This window comes from Nuphar pumila, chromosome 16 (assembly GCF_984573655.1).
Source record: "Nuphar pumila chromosome 16, dmNupPumi1.hap1.1, whole genome shotgun sequence".
Taxonomy (NCBI): Eukaryota; Viridiplantae; Streptophyta; class Magnoliopsida; order Nymphaeales; family Nymphaeaceae; genus Nuphar; species Nuphar pumila.
This window is the reverse complement of record NC_143264.1, coordinates 11,686,765-11,703,152: the sequence shown is the minus strand read 5'-3', so window position 1 is coordinate 11,703,152 and position 16,388 is coordinate 11,686,765. Positions and strand designations below refer to the sequence as shown.

The following is a 16,388-nucleotide window of genomic DNA, read 5'->3' as shown; positions in this document are numbered from 1 at the left end:
TTGTATATGGTACTACATTGGGGTCTCATGAGTAAAGAATGCTCGATGTTGATGGAGTGAAAGATTGTTGTTTAAGTGATTGAAGGCACATTAAGGAATGAGACTTGGCGTGTTAAAGGTTGCGGTGATGGTGGATGAAAACCAAAACAAGTTGAGTAGGGTAAATGAAAGTAAACCAAAGATAAATACAAAGAAAAACTAGCATATCTGTTAAGACTGTGTTCTTACATGCACTGACATTGTTGAGGACGATAATGGTTTGGGTGGAGGAGAATGTTCCGAACCAAGCCTTCAGAATAGGACAGTTGCACTACGCAGCTATACTGAGTGAAAAATGCATCGAGTGTAGGAATGTGTGGTGTATGTTGACTTGATCAGTGACATGGGATGGTAACATGGTGTGTGACAGACAACAGTATTATTGTTAGTGCATTGTTGTATGGCAGCACATACATTGAGTGTTGTTTGGTTGAGCAGTGCCAGCGGATCAGAGGATGTTGCCTTTGGAGATTTAGTTAAGGACCTCTCGGCTTGCACCAATTTTCATGCATAGTGGTTAGATGCATGGGGGTGCATGTGGGTTAAGTCTAATTCTCGTAATAATCACCTTAGGTGATTTCAACTGAGTATGGTGACTCAAGGCTAGGAGCGTGAATGCTTAGGCATCGGCAAATGAGTCTGAGTGGTAATCTTCACTATAGTGTTCAATCATCAACTGGTCTTCGGACTGGAGGCTGCAAGTTCTTGTCCCTTAAGTGGCAAGGTTTTGTTATAGCATGCATATGGAGTCACAATACATTTCATAGCACGTAAGGCTAAGGAAAATTTGTACTTTTTTTAAAGTGATAGTTGGTATAGGACGGTTATGCACTAAGTGACATAGACTAGATGAAATTCACATTTGAAGATGTGCTTGATCATCTTTCACTAGGCAACTGTGCATAAGGTGATGTGCAGGGCCAATGAAATAATTTAGCACATAAAAAAGTATTGGTGTGTGACCTTTGACCATTAGAAGAGCAAGACTGAACAGTTTGACGTCATCGTAGGTTTGTAAAAAAAATTATTTTCATGACAAAGTGATCAAAAGACTTGTAACGGTAAGAAAAAAACCATTGTGCCGTACTGGCCTATTGTAGAAGTAGGTCCATGACAACAAGATCTCCTTGCTTAATTAACTCTACCAAACCTCCAACTGCATTAAGGTATGGCATACTGAATAGAAATCAATTACTTAAGCTACCTTAAAATTAGACTGTATAATTTAACTTCCTAACCTAACTAATTGTAGGTTAGGTGATGGGGCCCTAGTATATGCTAAGGTAAAAAAAAAAAGATTCAGTGATGGGACCCATTACCTTTTACCATATTTTGTCTCATCATTGAATGATACGGTTGGAGTCCGATGGGAAGAGGGAGGGTCAAGATGGATGTGGCTATCTGATTAGATGTCTAAATGGATTCAGGTTAGGATTTGGGTTTGGATGGTGAAAAACTCATACCAAATCAGCCCTTTTACATTTAATCAGGTTTGCAAACATATCAAATTAATTTAGATAGTGGTAGTAAGATAAAGGTTAAAACCATATCAACATTCGATTGTTATCAACTACGATTTTGGATTTCCAAATCTCATTAAATGAAATCAAATTGGGTTGATTATCCGATCCATTGACATCTCTAACCGGATTCATGGCCCAACAAACATGCCCTTAGGTGATGGAGATCAATTGGTCCACTTGTCCTCTGTATGTGTGGGTGAAAAGATCAGGCGCAATATGATTGCACCAATATTTGTGCATTAAGCCCCTGGTCACCCTCCGTCTCGGAGACAGGCAATGCACAAATTTTGTGTCTTGCACTCTATCCGGGGCCCACTAAAAGTGCTGATATCATCATTTCATAATGGTGATATCGTAAGTGCTGATGTCATCATTTTATAATGGTGATCGTGATTGAAGTAATGGACGGTAGTGATTTTAAAACACACCAATTTGTGTTTTTGTCAAATCACCTTATCTGTGATCAGATTAATTAGTCAAGTCCGTTGCCGCGTTTTGCTCGCAATCCTTAGAACTTGCCTACGAAGATTCTTTGTGGTGAATGTGGACAATAACGAAAGGGGTACAATCAAGTGAAGGGCACGGTCCCCTTTGAGACAAAATGTCAGCTCAGCAACCTTCGTCCTATTCACGTTGATGTACCAGCCTGGCTCAAAAAGCATCTTCCTTCAAAAAAAAAATCCCATAGTCGGCAGCCTATGCCCTCAGCCGTCCATCACAGATGCCGTAGATGCCGATTTTCCTCACCCATTGAGATGTGATCAGTGTCCCTTGGCTACCATTCATTCTGTACATGAACGGCATCCAATCACTAAGTTAAAAGGACCATGCTCTCAGCCCTCCATTACAGATGCCCAAGATGCCGTTATACAAAAATGATCTAGGTGTTCCCACAATCTAATCCAGGGCTTTGTAAGGATAATATATAGTCTATACTGCCCATTTGCCATGAATGTCAAGAGGTGGTTTAAAAAAAATGAAAAATTAATAAAAAAACAGAAAAAGATTAGACTTGTGATAAAAATGTGGCTCACGATTTCCAAATGCCTTCACCTACAAGGGAACCAGTCACGATTTCCTTCATCCATCTGATAACAGCTATTGGTTGCAAAAATATCTAGCAAAACCTTGTTCAGACCACAAATCCTTCAAAAAATAAAGTTTAAATTCTTCCTCAATAAAACCTTGTTCTGATCCTGATCATCTGTTAAGGATTTTGGTTTTTTTGTCGAAAACAGAACATTATATTCTGAAAGGAAATTTTATTGTTGAAAATTAACAAGCCATGAATAAAGGGTGACAAGAGCTTTGTTTTTTAAAGGAAAACCATCCTTAGGATCAGATACCTAAGTCACGCTGGCTATAGCTGAGATGCTTATGGTTGCTTTCTCGACCAGTGCACCCCTCCCTGCCTCCAGGGAGTTGAAAGGGGCTGACGCCCAAAGGGTGGCAAGAGGTTGTCCCTTGAAAATGAAAACCTGACCTTCAAACACATAATTCTATGTTATTGAGGTGCAACCTACCAGCTGCGGTATAACAAGTAGATCGGGTTGCAAAAATATCATTGTTCTAGTTAAATATTTAAAGCCTTAAATATTCCCTGTATTCCGAAGAATAACAAGTAGATCGGGTTGCAAAAATGATGCAAATTAAGAAGGGTCCTCTCTCTCAAGTAGTTCGTTATTGTGTATAAGCTCTCTCTCTCTCTCTCTCTCTCTCTCTCTCTCTCTCTCTCTCTCTCAAAAGGCCATCTATATTTGATGGCTTGATGTAGTTGGATTACCGGTAATTGGTTTGATACGGGCGCTTTCTAAACAGAAGTTTCTCTTTTTTTTGACAGAATTTTTTTTTTACTATTTTGACTAATTTTCCCTTTGTATGTGCAACGACTGGCGCTTTTCCTAGATTTGATACCACTTCCTACAGGTGGCAGCTGCTACTTTTCTAAATGAATCAACAGGACCGTATTCTATCTATGAGAAGCCGGATTATGACTATTAAAAAGAAACGAAAGAACAAATAGACCTTGAGATCGTGTCAACCAGAATTTACCGTTTGTAGCAGAGGTTACAGATGGATCTCCTCCGAGAGGCGTTTGAGAAATAGCGAGTATAAGAGCTCCTCATGACGCCGTGCTTAGTATTGAGTAAGTCTCGTCAGACTGGCCCTTGCACCCATCGCACTGGTTCAGGTGAGACGAAATCTTGCCACCTGAACGCCGCTCGTTGGAACAAGCGGTGGTGGTGAATAATTTGAAACATGGATAAGATTTCTCGGTTCTTGTGAGCATGTGCTGCTCTAGTTGATCAATGAGATCTCCCTGCCATGAAAAACGTAGAAGTCAACTAGGCAGATCTGCAAAAGAGACGATGAATATGCAGCAGGAAAACGTATGGATCATCATCTTGAATATTTTCGCATGCAAGTTAGAGAGCTTCATGCCTGCGCCAGATCGGCATCATCCATTGTTTCTTTTTTTTCTACAGATAAAGCTGGGTTAGGCAGACCCCTACCAATTATACAACCATATACCATCGGAAAATTCAAACGTCATGCGGCACATGGGAAGCCCCGTTGGTACACAATCCATTGTTTTTACTGTCTCCTTTTAATAGGGTTTTTATAGAAGGAAGCCCCTCGTACAGGAAGCAGGTCAGGTCAAACCGTCAAACATGAGATTTTTGCTCATGCCAACATCGTGGCCGTCTGTTTGCATTTTGGATGAATGCCACGTAGCATATTGCTGTTCTGTTAAATTTTCAAAATACAAAACGGACGGCTACGATGTGGCCATGAGAAAAAAAGATCGTGCTAAGATCTGCTTCCCCTCATAAATGTCTCTGCACCTTGGCTGATTGGCTGACAGTGTGTCGGTTGTGCGACCCAAAAGCAGGTGGAGGAATACAATCGTTTGGTACAAATGCAATGTGGGCTGCTCACCATCCATTTGCTATTAGCCCCACTCTGACGAGAGGGTGGTGTATGTTCCCCCCCTGATGATTCACTGAATCCCACGTCTGTGTTCGGGGCTTTGAATGAGCACCACGTATACAAGCACATGGGGCTCGTATTCCCGTGTATGTTGACATAACTTTGCATCGAACTCTGGTGTTGTTGCAAAGACTTAAATACCCTTTCTTGCTATTTTTCTCATAAAGTAATGGTTTGAGAAAATGACAAAAATGCCTTTCATTCAAAAAAGAAAAAACAAACAGTTCAAAAAAAAGACAAACATGTCCTCCATCCAGAAAGTCGAAGATGATGTTGACTCTTCAAAGACTTCTTCTTCTTTCTCCGTAAAACACTGTAAAACCCTCTCTCTTTCTAGAGAAGAAATCAAGGGAGGATTCTTGAAAAGACTTAAGTGCCCCAAAGATGATTATTTAAGACTCAGTCTTTGCATTGCAGGATTATCTGAGAAAGAAATCTCCCCTGGAGGAGGCCATGAACATCAACCCTCTGACTCCCTTCTCTTTCTGCTTCTGTGCACATCCAGCAGAAGATCCTACATTGCTCCATCAAGCACTGACTGACCTGCACATTGACTCTTGTGGAGCCTGATTCAGAGTTTTTACCCTTACAGGAGGAGGGTTTGGGGGCTCCTCCCAGTGTGGGTATCATCATTCAACTAAATGAGTTGTAGATCCTGATTCAGAGTTTTTACTCTTACAAGAGAGGGGTAAAACCTCATCTCACTCTCTCTCCCTTCTCTCTCTACTTCTGTGCACATCCAACAAACGATCCAACATTTCTCCATCAAACACCGACTGACCTGCACACTAACTGTAGCATCGTTCAACTTGATGAGTTGTGGAGTCTGATTTAGAGTTTTTGCCCTTACAGGAGGGGGGTTTGGGGGCTCCTCCCAGCGTGGGTAGCATCATTCAACTTGAAGAGTTGTGGAGTCTGATTCAAAGTTTTTACCCATTCATATTTTAAGGCACTAGATCTCATGTTTGAACATCCACGCATGTGCAATTTGCTTTCATCATGTTCAGTTGCTTTCTAGATTATACTTTGAATTCTGGTGCATTTTAGATCTATCGATTTGTATGTAACCAGAGCTTATTTTAATCTGAATTTTTTACTGCAACTTCATGCATATGTCTTCATGCTCTCCACCAAAAATCAGATCATTCTGAGTTTTTTGACCCACTTTAAAAATCGTGATTCATAACCTGTTATTTTGCACCATCAGGATTTTAGCAGAATCAGGACCAACTTGCGGGAGTGATTTCTCCCTAACCAGAGATGATCTTTCCGATCTGTAAACCGGGTTGTTTTCTAAATTGAATCTAGTTTGTTCATATCAAATTTCAGCTATTTCTATGGTGTTTTCATAACAGTTTTGGGTCAAAAACCATAACCCTATCACCCTGTGTCATTTTAACGGCTCAAATTTTGATCCATTTTGTTTGAATTTTATTTCCCTAATGGGAGATCATTTTTCAATTCTGTAAAACGGGTTCTCTTTGTTTATGTGTCTAGTTCATCCCTGTAAATTTTCAGAATTTTTCATGGTCAATTACTATTTTATTTTGATTAAATACCAGAACCTTGTATCCAGATTTTATAAATGTTCTGATTTTGGCCCCCATATCATGACTGTTGTAGCACTTCTTCAACAAATCGTTATTTGATTGACAATATTATTCAGCAAATTGTTGTTATGATTTTTTTGGGTCTCTAATGAGTCCCTACTATGATTTGTAGTATTTTTGGGTCTCCAACGAGCCTCACAATGATTTATAGTGTTGTTCGGTCTTTTAACTATGATTTATAGTGCTTTGGGGTCTCCAACGAGCCCCACATCGATTTGTAGTGTTTTTCGGTCTTTTAACTATGATTTATACTGTTTTCGGGTCTCTAACAAGACCCACAGCGATTTATAGTGTTGTTGGACCTCGCTATAGCGATTTGTAGTGTTTCTCGCTAAACACTACAGCGATTTGTGATATAAATCATTATCTGAATCAGGACCAACTTGTCAGGGTCATATCTTCCTAACCAGAGATTGAATTTCAAATCCGTAAAAAGTGGTATCTTTGTTATGAAGTCTAGTTTATTCCTGTAAATTTTCAGTGATTTCTATGGTCATTTGATACTCCATTTGGATCTAAAACCAGACCCCTATCAGTCTGCCTTATTTGAGTGAGATAGGTTTTTATTTCATTTTGTAAGAGTCATATCTCCCCAACGGAAGATCATTTTCCAAATCCGTAAAAAGGGTTTTTTTCCTCTATGTGTCTAGTTTATATCTAAAAAGTTTTATAACTTTTTATGCTCATTTGATATTTCAAACCTCTTAAAAACTGATGAAGGGTTATAATTAACTTTCATCCACTTACTTAAAACGGAATAATAACATGTCTCGGTTTTTATGAACCGTGAACCTTGGGGAGCAGGTATAGCTCTTTAGTCTAACTCTTCGACTAGCTACTGGAGAGTCCTCTTTCACTATAGTGTCTCGTGACTCTCGTGGGATCACAAAGAGTGGTTCATAGTTTAACCAACACCATAGAATTGTGGTATTCTACACAAATTGCTACTTTCAAAGTACGCTATTACCGGTATAGCAAATTTAGTATAATAGTTAGCATCAAGTATATGTCAGCTTATGAGTTTTGAGTAGATTAATGATAGGATTTAAAAGAAACAAACATGTGTGTTTTGTGGTATAAAAACTAAACTAAGATTAGGGGCTTAGAGTCTACTACAGTTGTAAGTTAAAGTCCTCTATTGCTTTTAAATATTTCTTATTGAGTTATAGACTCACCTTCTTTTTTAATAATTATAATTATAAGTTTCAGGTGATCGACCAGAGATTTATTGGAGTCGCCATTGTTCCAGCAAGTGTCTTTAGGCGGCTAGATCGAGATGAGACCTTCATTTATGTTTTTATTTTATTGAACTCTTTACATGTATGAATGATGTAGCCTGTGAATGCTTGTGATTATGAAACTATGATGTTGTTTTAAGAAAAAAAAATTATGTCATGATTTTGCTGCGTTCACTTTGAAATATTTCCTCTAAGAAGTAATACTTATAAACCTAGACTCGAGAGGTCCAGGATCGGGGTGTTACATTACAACTTCTTGAATCATAAAGATTCTAGTGGTTCCTTAAATTTTTTATGCTTCAAATTTTTTACTGCAGTAAATCTCCTATTCACCACATCTTCCTCCATCCTTAAACCTAATATATTGAGGGTTATAACTACACTCACCTACAAGAGTTACTCTAGATTCCAAACTAACTCTTTTGAAATCCATTTCCCTTCGAGTTTAGTTTTTGTATTTCTCCCAACTCTTAGCACATCTCGCAAACACTAGTACCCGATCAGAGCCTAAGGCGAAGCAAATTTTGTATTCATAGCCGAACACTGGCAAAGCGTTTGGCTCAATTGACTGACACGAAGCAGCAGCTATCGCTATCAAAAGAATGGGCCACATGTTGGCCATGTAGGTTGGGCTACTCCAAAGAAAAGTTAGATTTTTATTGTTTTTCTTCCTATAGGAAGAATAAAGAAGTCTACTTTAGAAAATTTAAGGAGGCTTTTGTTGAAAAAAAACGGCCAAAGAAAAATTGTAGGGGTGTTTATGGGCCTGATTTACCTGGACTTGACCCGAACCAAATCCTATAGGGTTTGAGTATGGTGATGAATAAGAAGACCAGATTAAGACTCAGGTTCGGACCCAAAGGTCTGATTAATACATGGATCCGGTTATAGTTTGTGAAATTTTATACCAGACCCAGATCCGACACAAACTTCGATTAAGACCCACAAAATTTCAATGTAAAAATGATAAAAAAAATATGGTTTTAGTGGTAATGGTCCAGGTTTTGGTTCATGTAGTTCTTATCGGGTCTGGGTGTGGTTTTTTTATAGCAGACCCGATTATACCTAGGTCCAAACCCGATACTATACCCGAAAATCTGGTTTCACCTGGATCCGAACCAAAACCCGACCGGTTGACACCCCTAAAAAACTGTAACAATAGATTTGGCACCCAACATAAGGCATGTCTTACACGTTTCTCAACATACTGGATCATGGTTTCTTGAGATCTAAATTTGTAATCGGACCTACGATGTGTGAGGAATGTTGATCGATGGGAATGGCCAGTATGCATTCACCTGGACGGTTGGGATCGATCAATTCCATTGGAATACGATCTTTCTTCTTCTCAATCTCATCATCGAGATTAGACTAGATTTATTCATAGTTCATAAATATATGCACTTAGTATCGCAAAATTACTATTATAACTTTTACAGCAAATGTCCCCGTGGCAACTGTAGCCCCATTTGCATTAAATCGAAACTTTTTTGGGTTATTTTCATCTAAGCTCTTACCGAGCCTACCAGTTAAAAGGCACCTGCACACTTGGTAAGAGTCGAACTTGGGATAAAAGGGTCAACACCTTTTTCCCAGACCCACTGCCATCCGAAGGCCCAGCATGGGTGTAGAATTTTTTTTTATTTTTTATTTACCTGTGTTAATGGAACGAAGCCACTTGTCTCAATTATTTTGATGGGTCACCAACGGGGGCTCCACTTGTTTGGTAGGAATTGTTAATGCACGTCAGGTGGGGTCTGCCTATCCCCAGATTGCCTTTGAAAAAAAAAAAATTTACTTTACGTATACTCAACGATGACTAGTGGTGGGTCTGATTCATTAATTTCCTTTTCCTATACTCAACGATTACAAGTGGTGGGTCTGATTCATTAATTTCCTTTTCCAATAACGACTGACCAGCAATTTCAACAATTCAAATTTAAGTGGGTCGCGTAAGGCAGAGTGGTCGTTGGGTCCCATCCGGTGTTTTTCCTCGCTTCGGTGAGGAAGGGCTCCTCGCAGCAGCGAAGAAAGACAATTCAAATTTGAACAATCTGCATGCTTGGTTTTATAAGAATCCCTTCTTGAATCATCCGATTTTCAAGATTTTTGAAGGCTTTAAAATCAATGGCTCATAATATTCATACCATCCAATGGTTGATTCCTAGAAAATTCACCGTGCCAAGCACATCGACACCATTGGATTTGCAAAAAAAAAAAATGTTGGAAATGCCCATATTTCTAGTTCTCATATTTCAGTGACTATATATATATATATATATATATATATATATATATATATATATAATTGATTGAAATTACAATCGACTTAGTAAACTTTATTTTTTGGTCAAAATGACCCATGATCCCATGGATGTGATTTATATGTTGTTTTTTAGTGGGAACCATCCTTTGAATCACGAGAATTCAACCTATGTACATAGTCTTCTGGTTATGCAAAAATCAATGGCAATGAATATGTCAATTTTTTCAACTCAAAAAGCCGTATTTTTTCATTGAAAAAACATGATGCAAGGGTTATTTCCCACTAAATAGAGTATGCTGAGCACATTTATGAGATTAGATTCTGTCAACACAACATGTATCATGAGATTCCAGCTAGATTGCACCTATAACTGAATATATATATATATATATATATATATATATATATATATATATATATATATATATATATATATATATATATATATATATATATATATATATATATATATAGAGAGAGAGAGAGAGAGAGAGAGAGAGGTGTATTGTCCGATGCACCCAATGCATCCATTTGTTTTTTTTTGTGTGTGTTTTTAGACCTTTAGAGCATGACCGCCACTAAAAGTTTGGCAGAAAAAATGCCTTTAGTGGCAGTCGTGATCGCTGTTAAAGGAGCTTTTAAAAACAACAATGACTTTTTGCCATTGATCTTGAGCTATCAGCAGCGAAAAAGTGTTTGTTTCTCATCGGATGCTTTTAGGGAAATACGCCTCTCTCTATAGGGAAACTGAAATATGTAACCTAGGTCCATACTAATTTGCATATTTAAGTCTCTCTCTCTCTCTCTCTCTCTCTCTCTCTCTATATATATATATATATATATATATATATATATATATATATATAATATAGGAAAACTTAAATATGTAAACTAGTATGAACCTAGATTTTCATAAGATTTTTTGCAAATCTAATCTTGCAGATGCATTCGGCGTGGTCCATTTGCTTGGAATCAACTATTGGATCTTCATAATCGGATCAATAAATGTGATTTTGTATGCTTGATTATTTATGAAATTTCTAAGTCATTGATTTTCAAGCCTTAAAAGATTCTTCCTATACATCGTACCTCGGTGATCTAAGATTCTATTTCTATAAAACCTAGCATTTAGATCACATCTGTACCGTGAAATTTTATAAAAAAATAAGATAAAGGAAACCTATAAAAATCTTGATGCATACCTGTTTACATATTTCAGTTACTCTCTCTCTCTCTCTCTCTCTCTCTCTCTCTCTCTCTCTCTCTCTCTCTATATATATATATATATATATATATATATATATATATATATATATATATATAACGAAGAAGCAAACCACTTAATGGCCTGGCCTACCCCCTTATGAGGCCAACCTGAGGCGGGTCATTGACACCAAGCCCTTACAAAGCATACCAGCTAAAGGTGCATGCACACCCTATGAGAGTCAAACTTGGGATGAAGGGTCAATACCTTCTCCCCAGGCCACCTACTGCTTGGGTGACTCAGGCAGGTGAAAATGATTCAAATATTAAACAATATGAGAAATGAGCTCCCCTTTTGTTCAACCCTCGCAAGGTTGTTCACACCACGGTCACAAATCTCCTACACCATGGATACCCTTAGACTTCTATCCCATCATATCCTATGGGATCTTTACCTAAGACACGTCTATCCCAACCTAATAGGGCTAAAAACCACTAGTATAATCATCTCGCTTCCATCAAGCTCAGACTAGAATACCCATCTGTTGCTAGCTCGAGGCTCCCTTCATATTCAAGCTACGAACCGATTTCACCAGAGTTTAAAGATGGTGCAATAAGTTGGTATCAAAGCGAATACTTTCAAATGGATATACCACAACCCCTATGGTTTGGGAAGACTGAGGAAGCTTGCAAGCATGCGAAGCAAGCTCAAGCACTTTTTAAGAAGACACAGTTTGAGCTTTTTTCGACAATGATAGGGGACTGCGGAGATAAACACCAAACTTGAGTGCATCGAGAGGATTGTCTCAACATTGGTCGATTGGTTGGAGAACCTCCACACTCCTAGGCATGGCTCAAAACAAGGAGCTGGTTTTCAGGGTTGCCATTTTGGGCACTAGATTGAGTCTCCTTTGGGCGAGCCACCACATGATCAACATTGAGTCAGGGAACCTCATTTTGAGGTCCCTATATTTATAGGAAAGAACGTGTATGAGTGGATCTTTAAATTGAAGCACTTCTTTACTTGTCACAACGGGCTAGTTGAAGCATGTGTTTCTAAGACAATCATTCATTTTGAGGGTGGCGTACTATAGTGGTATAAGTGGTTAGACACCGTACATGACAAGTCATCTTGGGAGAAATTTATCGAGTGAACCATAGAGTATTTTGGGCCCATAGTCATGGTGAATCACCATGTAGAGCTCAAGAACTTGAAGAACAGGCTCTGAGCTTTTCGAAAGCCTAGTAGACCAAACGATGTACGCGACTAGGCATCAATTGGCCAAACAAAGGCAACATCGGCCCCTAAGGTTAAAATAATTACACCCACCCAGTATGAAGAGCGAATCAAGAAAGGGTTGTGCTTTAATTGCAACAAAAAGTGGTTTACAGGTCACACTTGCAAGAACTACCACATCTTTTATTTATCTTATTCCAAGAAAAATGATTTGTTGGACCGACATGATAAAGAGGATAATACTAAGGGAGAGTCATTCTAATAGTATATCTTTCCATGCTCCCTTGAGTGTCACCATGCCCAGTTCGATGTGAGTTGTTAGTCACATGAGCACGCGGGAGGTGAATGTTCTCATTGACACTAATAGCACCCACAACTTCACCTGAGAGGGTGGTATATGAGAGATCGGATGCAAGTTTAAGGAGAAACCAATTTTTTATGTTATGGTCGACAATAAGACACATCTTAAGTGTGTGGAGGTCTGCCCAGATGTGTGCTTGTATTTCCAGGGAGCTAAGTTCATGGTAGACTTATATGTCTTGCATATTCACAAGGTGGACTTCGTACTTGGGATGTATTGGTTGCGCACCCTGGAGAAGGTTGTGTGGGATTTCAGAAACATGAAGTTGATCTTCTAGAAAGATGAATTTGAAGTCATCCTTGCTGCCATCAGACCTCTTTCGATGCAGAAAATTCAGTCTAAGGGTGCCTTAAAAATGTCGAAAGGTACCCAGGTAGCATACTTGCTCACCACCCAAATAGTAGAGTCTAGACCAGCCCAGATCCCTATAGACGGTCTTGCTGATTAGGCTGTAGTATTGGCCAAATTTGCTGATGTATTTGCTAAGACACACTGACTCACTAACTGCCACCTATGAAATCTCAAGACCACCAAATCCTTCTAAGGCTGGATCAGAACCCGTGTCAATTCGGTTGTACAGACATGCTCACTCCCAAAAGGATGAGATTGAAAAGCAATTGGAGGAGATGTTGAGCCAGAGCATTATCTGGCCCAACGCAAGCCCTTTTTCCTCATTTGTGTTGTTGGTAAAGAAAAAAGACAGTTCTTAGAGATTCTGTGCAAATTACAAGGCTCTTAATGAAATTATGCTAAAAGATAAGTTTCATATCTTAGTTATCGAGGAGTTTTTGGATGAGTTACATAGCACAGGGACTTCTTTACAAAGCTAGATATTTGTTCTGGTTACCACCAGGTGTGCATGGTCTGTGAAGATGTTTACAAGACAACCTTCCGAACACATGAGAGGTTGTACGTGTTTATAGTTATGCCATTTAGTTTGACCAATGCGCCAGATACGTTTTAGGCGATTATGAATAATGTATTCAAGCCGATGCTGAGGATGTTTGTGTTGGTCTTTTTCGATGATATACTAGTGCATAATTGTACTTGGCCTGCACATTTACAACATATGCAAATTGTACTATTGACACTGAGTGAGCACCCACTATATGCCAAGATGTCTAAGTGCCCCTTTAGACTGATAGAAGTAAGTTACCTTGGCCATATCGACTCTCGTTTAAGAGTCTGGGCTGATCCGAAAAAATAGAGGCCATGAAGGTTTGGCCTCTACCGCAGACTGTTCAAGTACTTCAGAGGTTTCTTGTATTGACTGGCTACTATAGGCATTTCGTGAGAGATTATGGTCTCATAGACCAACCCTTGACCTCCCTCTTAAAGAAGAGCAATTCTGTGTGGTTCGGAAAGGCCATTATTGATTTTGAGAGGTTAAAGGAATAGATGTGTCAAGCCACAGTTCTTGCCTTGCTAGATTTCTCTAAGGTGTTTGTTATGAAGAGTGATGCATGTGATAGTGGGGTTGGTGATGTCCTCTCACAGGAAGAACACTCAGATTTCTCTAAGGTGGTTGTTGTGTAGAGTTCTAAGGTGTTTGTTGTGTAGAGTGATGAATTCATGTGATAGTGGGGTTGGTGATGTCCTCTCACAGGAAGAACACCTCATTGCCTTTATGAGCAAGGCACTGCTAAATAAGAGCCGGCCCTTATCTAACTATGACAAGGAGATGTTGGTTGTCATATTAGTTATAAAAAAGTGGTGCACGTACCTCTTGGGGCGAAAGTTTGTGATTTGTACCAACTACCAAAGCCTCGAGTACCTTATGGGGCAATGTGTCACCACAGTTAGCCAGTGGAAGGACAAGGAAAATGTTGCAGCTGACGCCCTATCCAAATAGTTCGAGGAGTTTTCAAGTTTATACTTTCTCACTACTATTGATTATTCGATTTAGAACCAAACATGTGTAACCCAAAAGAGCTATAAGGGTATACAACGGATGGTGAGTGAGTTGATTTCAGAGCCGGAGAGGCACCATAACCACATGGTTAGAGGTGAGGTTATGTTTTATAAATGATAGATCTATATTATGCCTGATAATGATGTACTCCAAAGTCTCCTACATGAAGTGCACAATGATGGACATGGAGGAGTGTTCAAGATGTAGCAGTAGTAGCTGAAAGCATTGTTTTATTGGCCGGGTATGAAGCAAGTATGTGTGAAAGTGTTTGGTATGTTAGGCAAATAAATACAATTGTTGTCTATTGAGCATGCTTGGCAGGACATATCCATGGAGTTTGTGGAAGCCCTACCTGCTTGTGAGCGAAAAGAAGTGATTATGATAGTGGTGGATCATTTTTTGAAATATACACAATTCATCCCATTGCCCCAGAGAGTACTTGATCAAGTTGGTCGCATGCCGGTTTGTGAGTCATGTGGTCAAGCTTCACGGTTTGCCCAGAAAAATTGTTATTGACCAAGACTCAATTTTCCTGAGTCAGTTTTGAACCTCCTACTTTGCCTTGAGTGGTACCAGGATGAACTATAGTACAACCAATCACCCACAGATAGATAGACAAACGAATATTGTGAACAAGGTAATTAAGACGTATCTTCAATGTTTTGTGGGAGAATGCCTGAACAAATGACTTTAGTTTCTTCCATGGGCACGAGTCATCATTCAGCTATTGAAATGACTTCATTTGAGGCATTGTATGGATTTTCACCACCGTTGGTGATGGCCTATGAACATGAAAGTGTTGCATCTCCCAAAGTTAATCTAGACCTGAGAACGCAGGATGCGATTCTTGTTACTTTAAGGCAGAATATTACCAAAGCCTAATAGTGTATAAAACAAATTTATGACAAAGGTCATTCAGACAAGTCGTTTAAGGTAGAAGATTGGGTTTGGTTGAAAATGAAGCTCAGGAGCCAGAAGACACTGTTTGCCCAGAGCTACCATAAGCTCATGTCAAAGTATTTCGATCTGTGTCATAGAATTTTGCGAGATAGAAAGCTAGCCTACCGCCTAGCTCTACCTAGTGAGGTGTGGATACACCTTGTGTTTCGCAAGTCCCGTCCTAAGTTGTTCTATGGTGAGTCGCCTACAGTAATAGAAGCTCCCATGAAGAGGATTGGGAGCCCCACCCCACTAGTATTTTGAAGACCAAAAGACTCTACAAGCATGATCGCATGATGAAGAAACATCTTGTAGAGTAGGACAAGAGGGGCAAAGACACTACTACATGGGAATATGAGTTTGACTTTAATAATAAATTTCTCGGTTTTGGACTTTGGAGATAAGGTACGTCGAAGCGTGGTGGATGTATTACGGTACATGATATCATAGTAGATTCAGATCCAGTGCTCTAGATCCAGACAACTCCACCAACATAGTGTTGGTCTAAAGATGATGATATGGCAAGAAACATGTCTTTTCTAATGGTTAACAAGTTAAAGATCTAGAATCCTAGACAAGAGCAAACAAAAAATGACACATGTCAAGCCTAAAGGTCATGTTAATTAAGGAGTGGAATTCACCTAGGGTGTATGCTATGCTAGAGAGTCATATGGGATGTCCCTTAGTTCTAGAAGTTAATTAGTGATAATTAATTAGATAATTAAATATAAAAAAATCTTTTAGTTGGCTTGTTCTTGTGAGAAGACCTAATCAAGTTAGTTTCTTTATGCAAGTAAGACTCAACCCAAGCTCCATCTATATAAGGAGGTCTTGGGGAGCCATATTATTCTTTAAATAAAATTACTAAAATTTCTCCAAGGCTTAGCCATCCCCCTCTCTCTTTATTTAGCGATGGCATCTCTACAACGCCCCAAAAATTCTAACTTATGAAATTTAGGAAAATTTAAAAAATTTTATAGTTAATCATTTCTCACGATAGTTCAGCAGAATAGTAGTTCAAAAAGATCAAGTTAGCAAACCCTGGATAGGTTACATGCGAGATTTTCAG

At 39.0% G+C, this 16,388-nt stretch overlaps 1 protein-coding gene across 4 annotated transcripts in view; it reads right to left on the bottom strand.

The window, feature by feature from the left end:
• Nucleotides 1-4,146, bottom strand: part of LOC149812930 (uncharacterized) — a 46,095-nt gene extending 41,949 nt beyond the window's left edge. For 2 of the 4 annotated variants that reach the window (XM_089992280.1, XM_089992279.1), the window contains exons 1-2: nt 4,005-4,146; nt 2,909-3,882 (exon numbers count right to left, since the gene is read on the bottom strand). The gene's annotated coding sequence lies outside the window, so the exon portion shown is untranslated. The remainder of the gene's footprint in view (nt 1-2,908; nt 3,883-4,004) is intronic. The other 2 variants (XM_089992277.1, XM_089992278.1) reach the window with 2 other exon arrangements.
• Nucleotides 4,147-16,388: the final 12,242 nt, after the last annotated feature.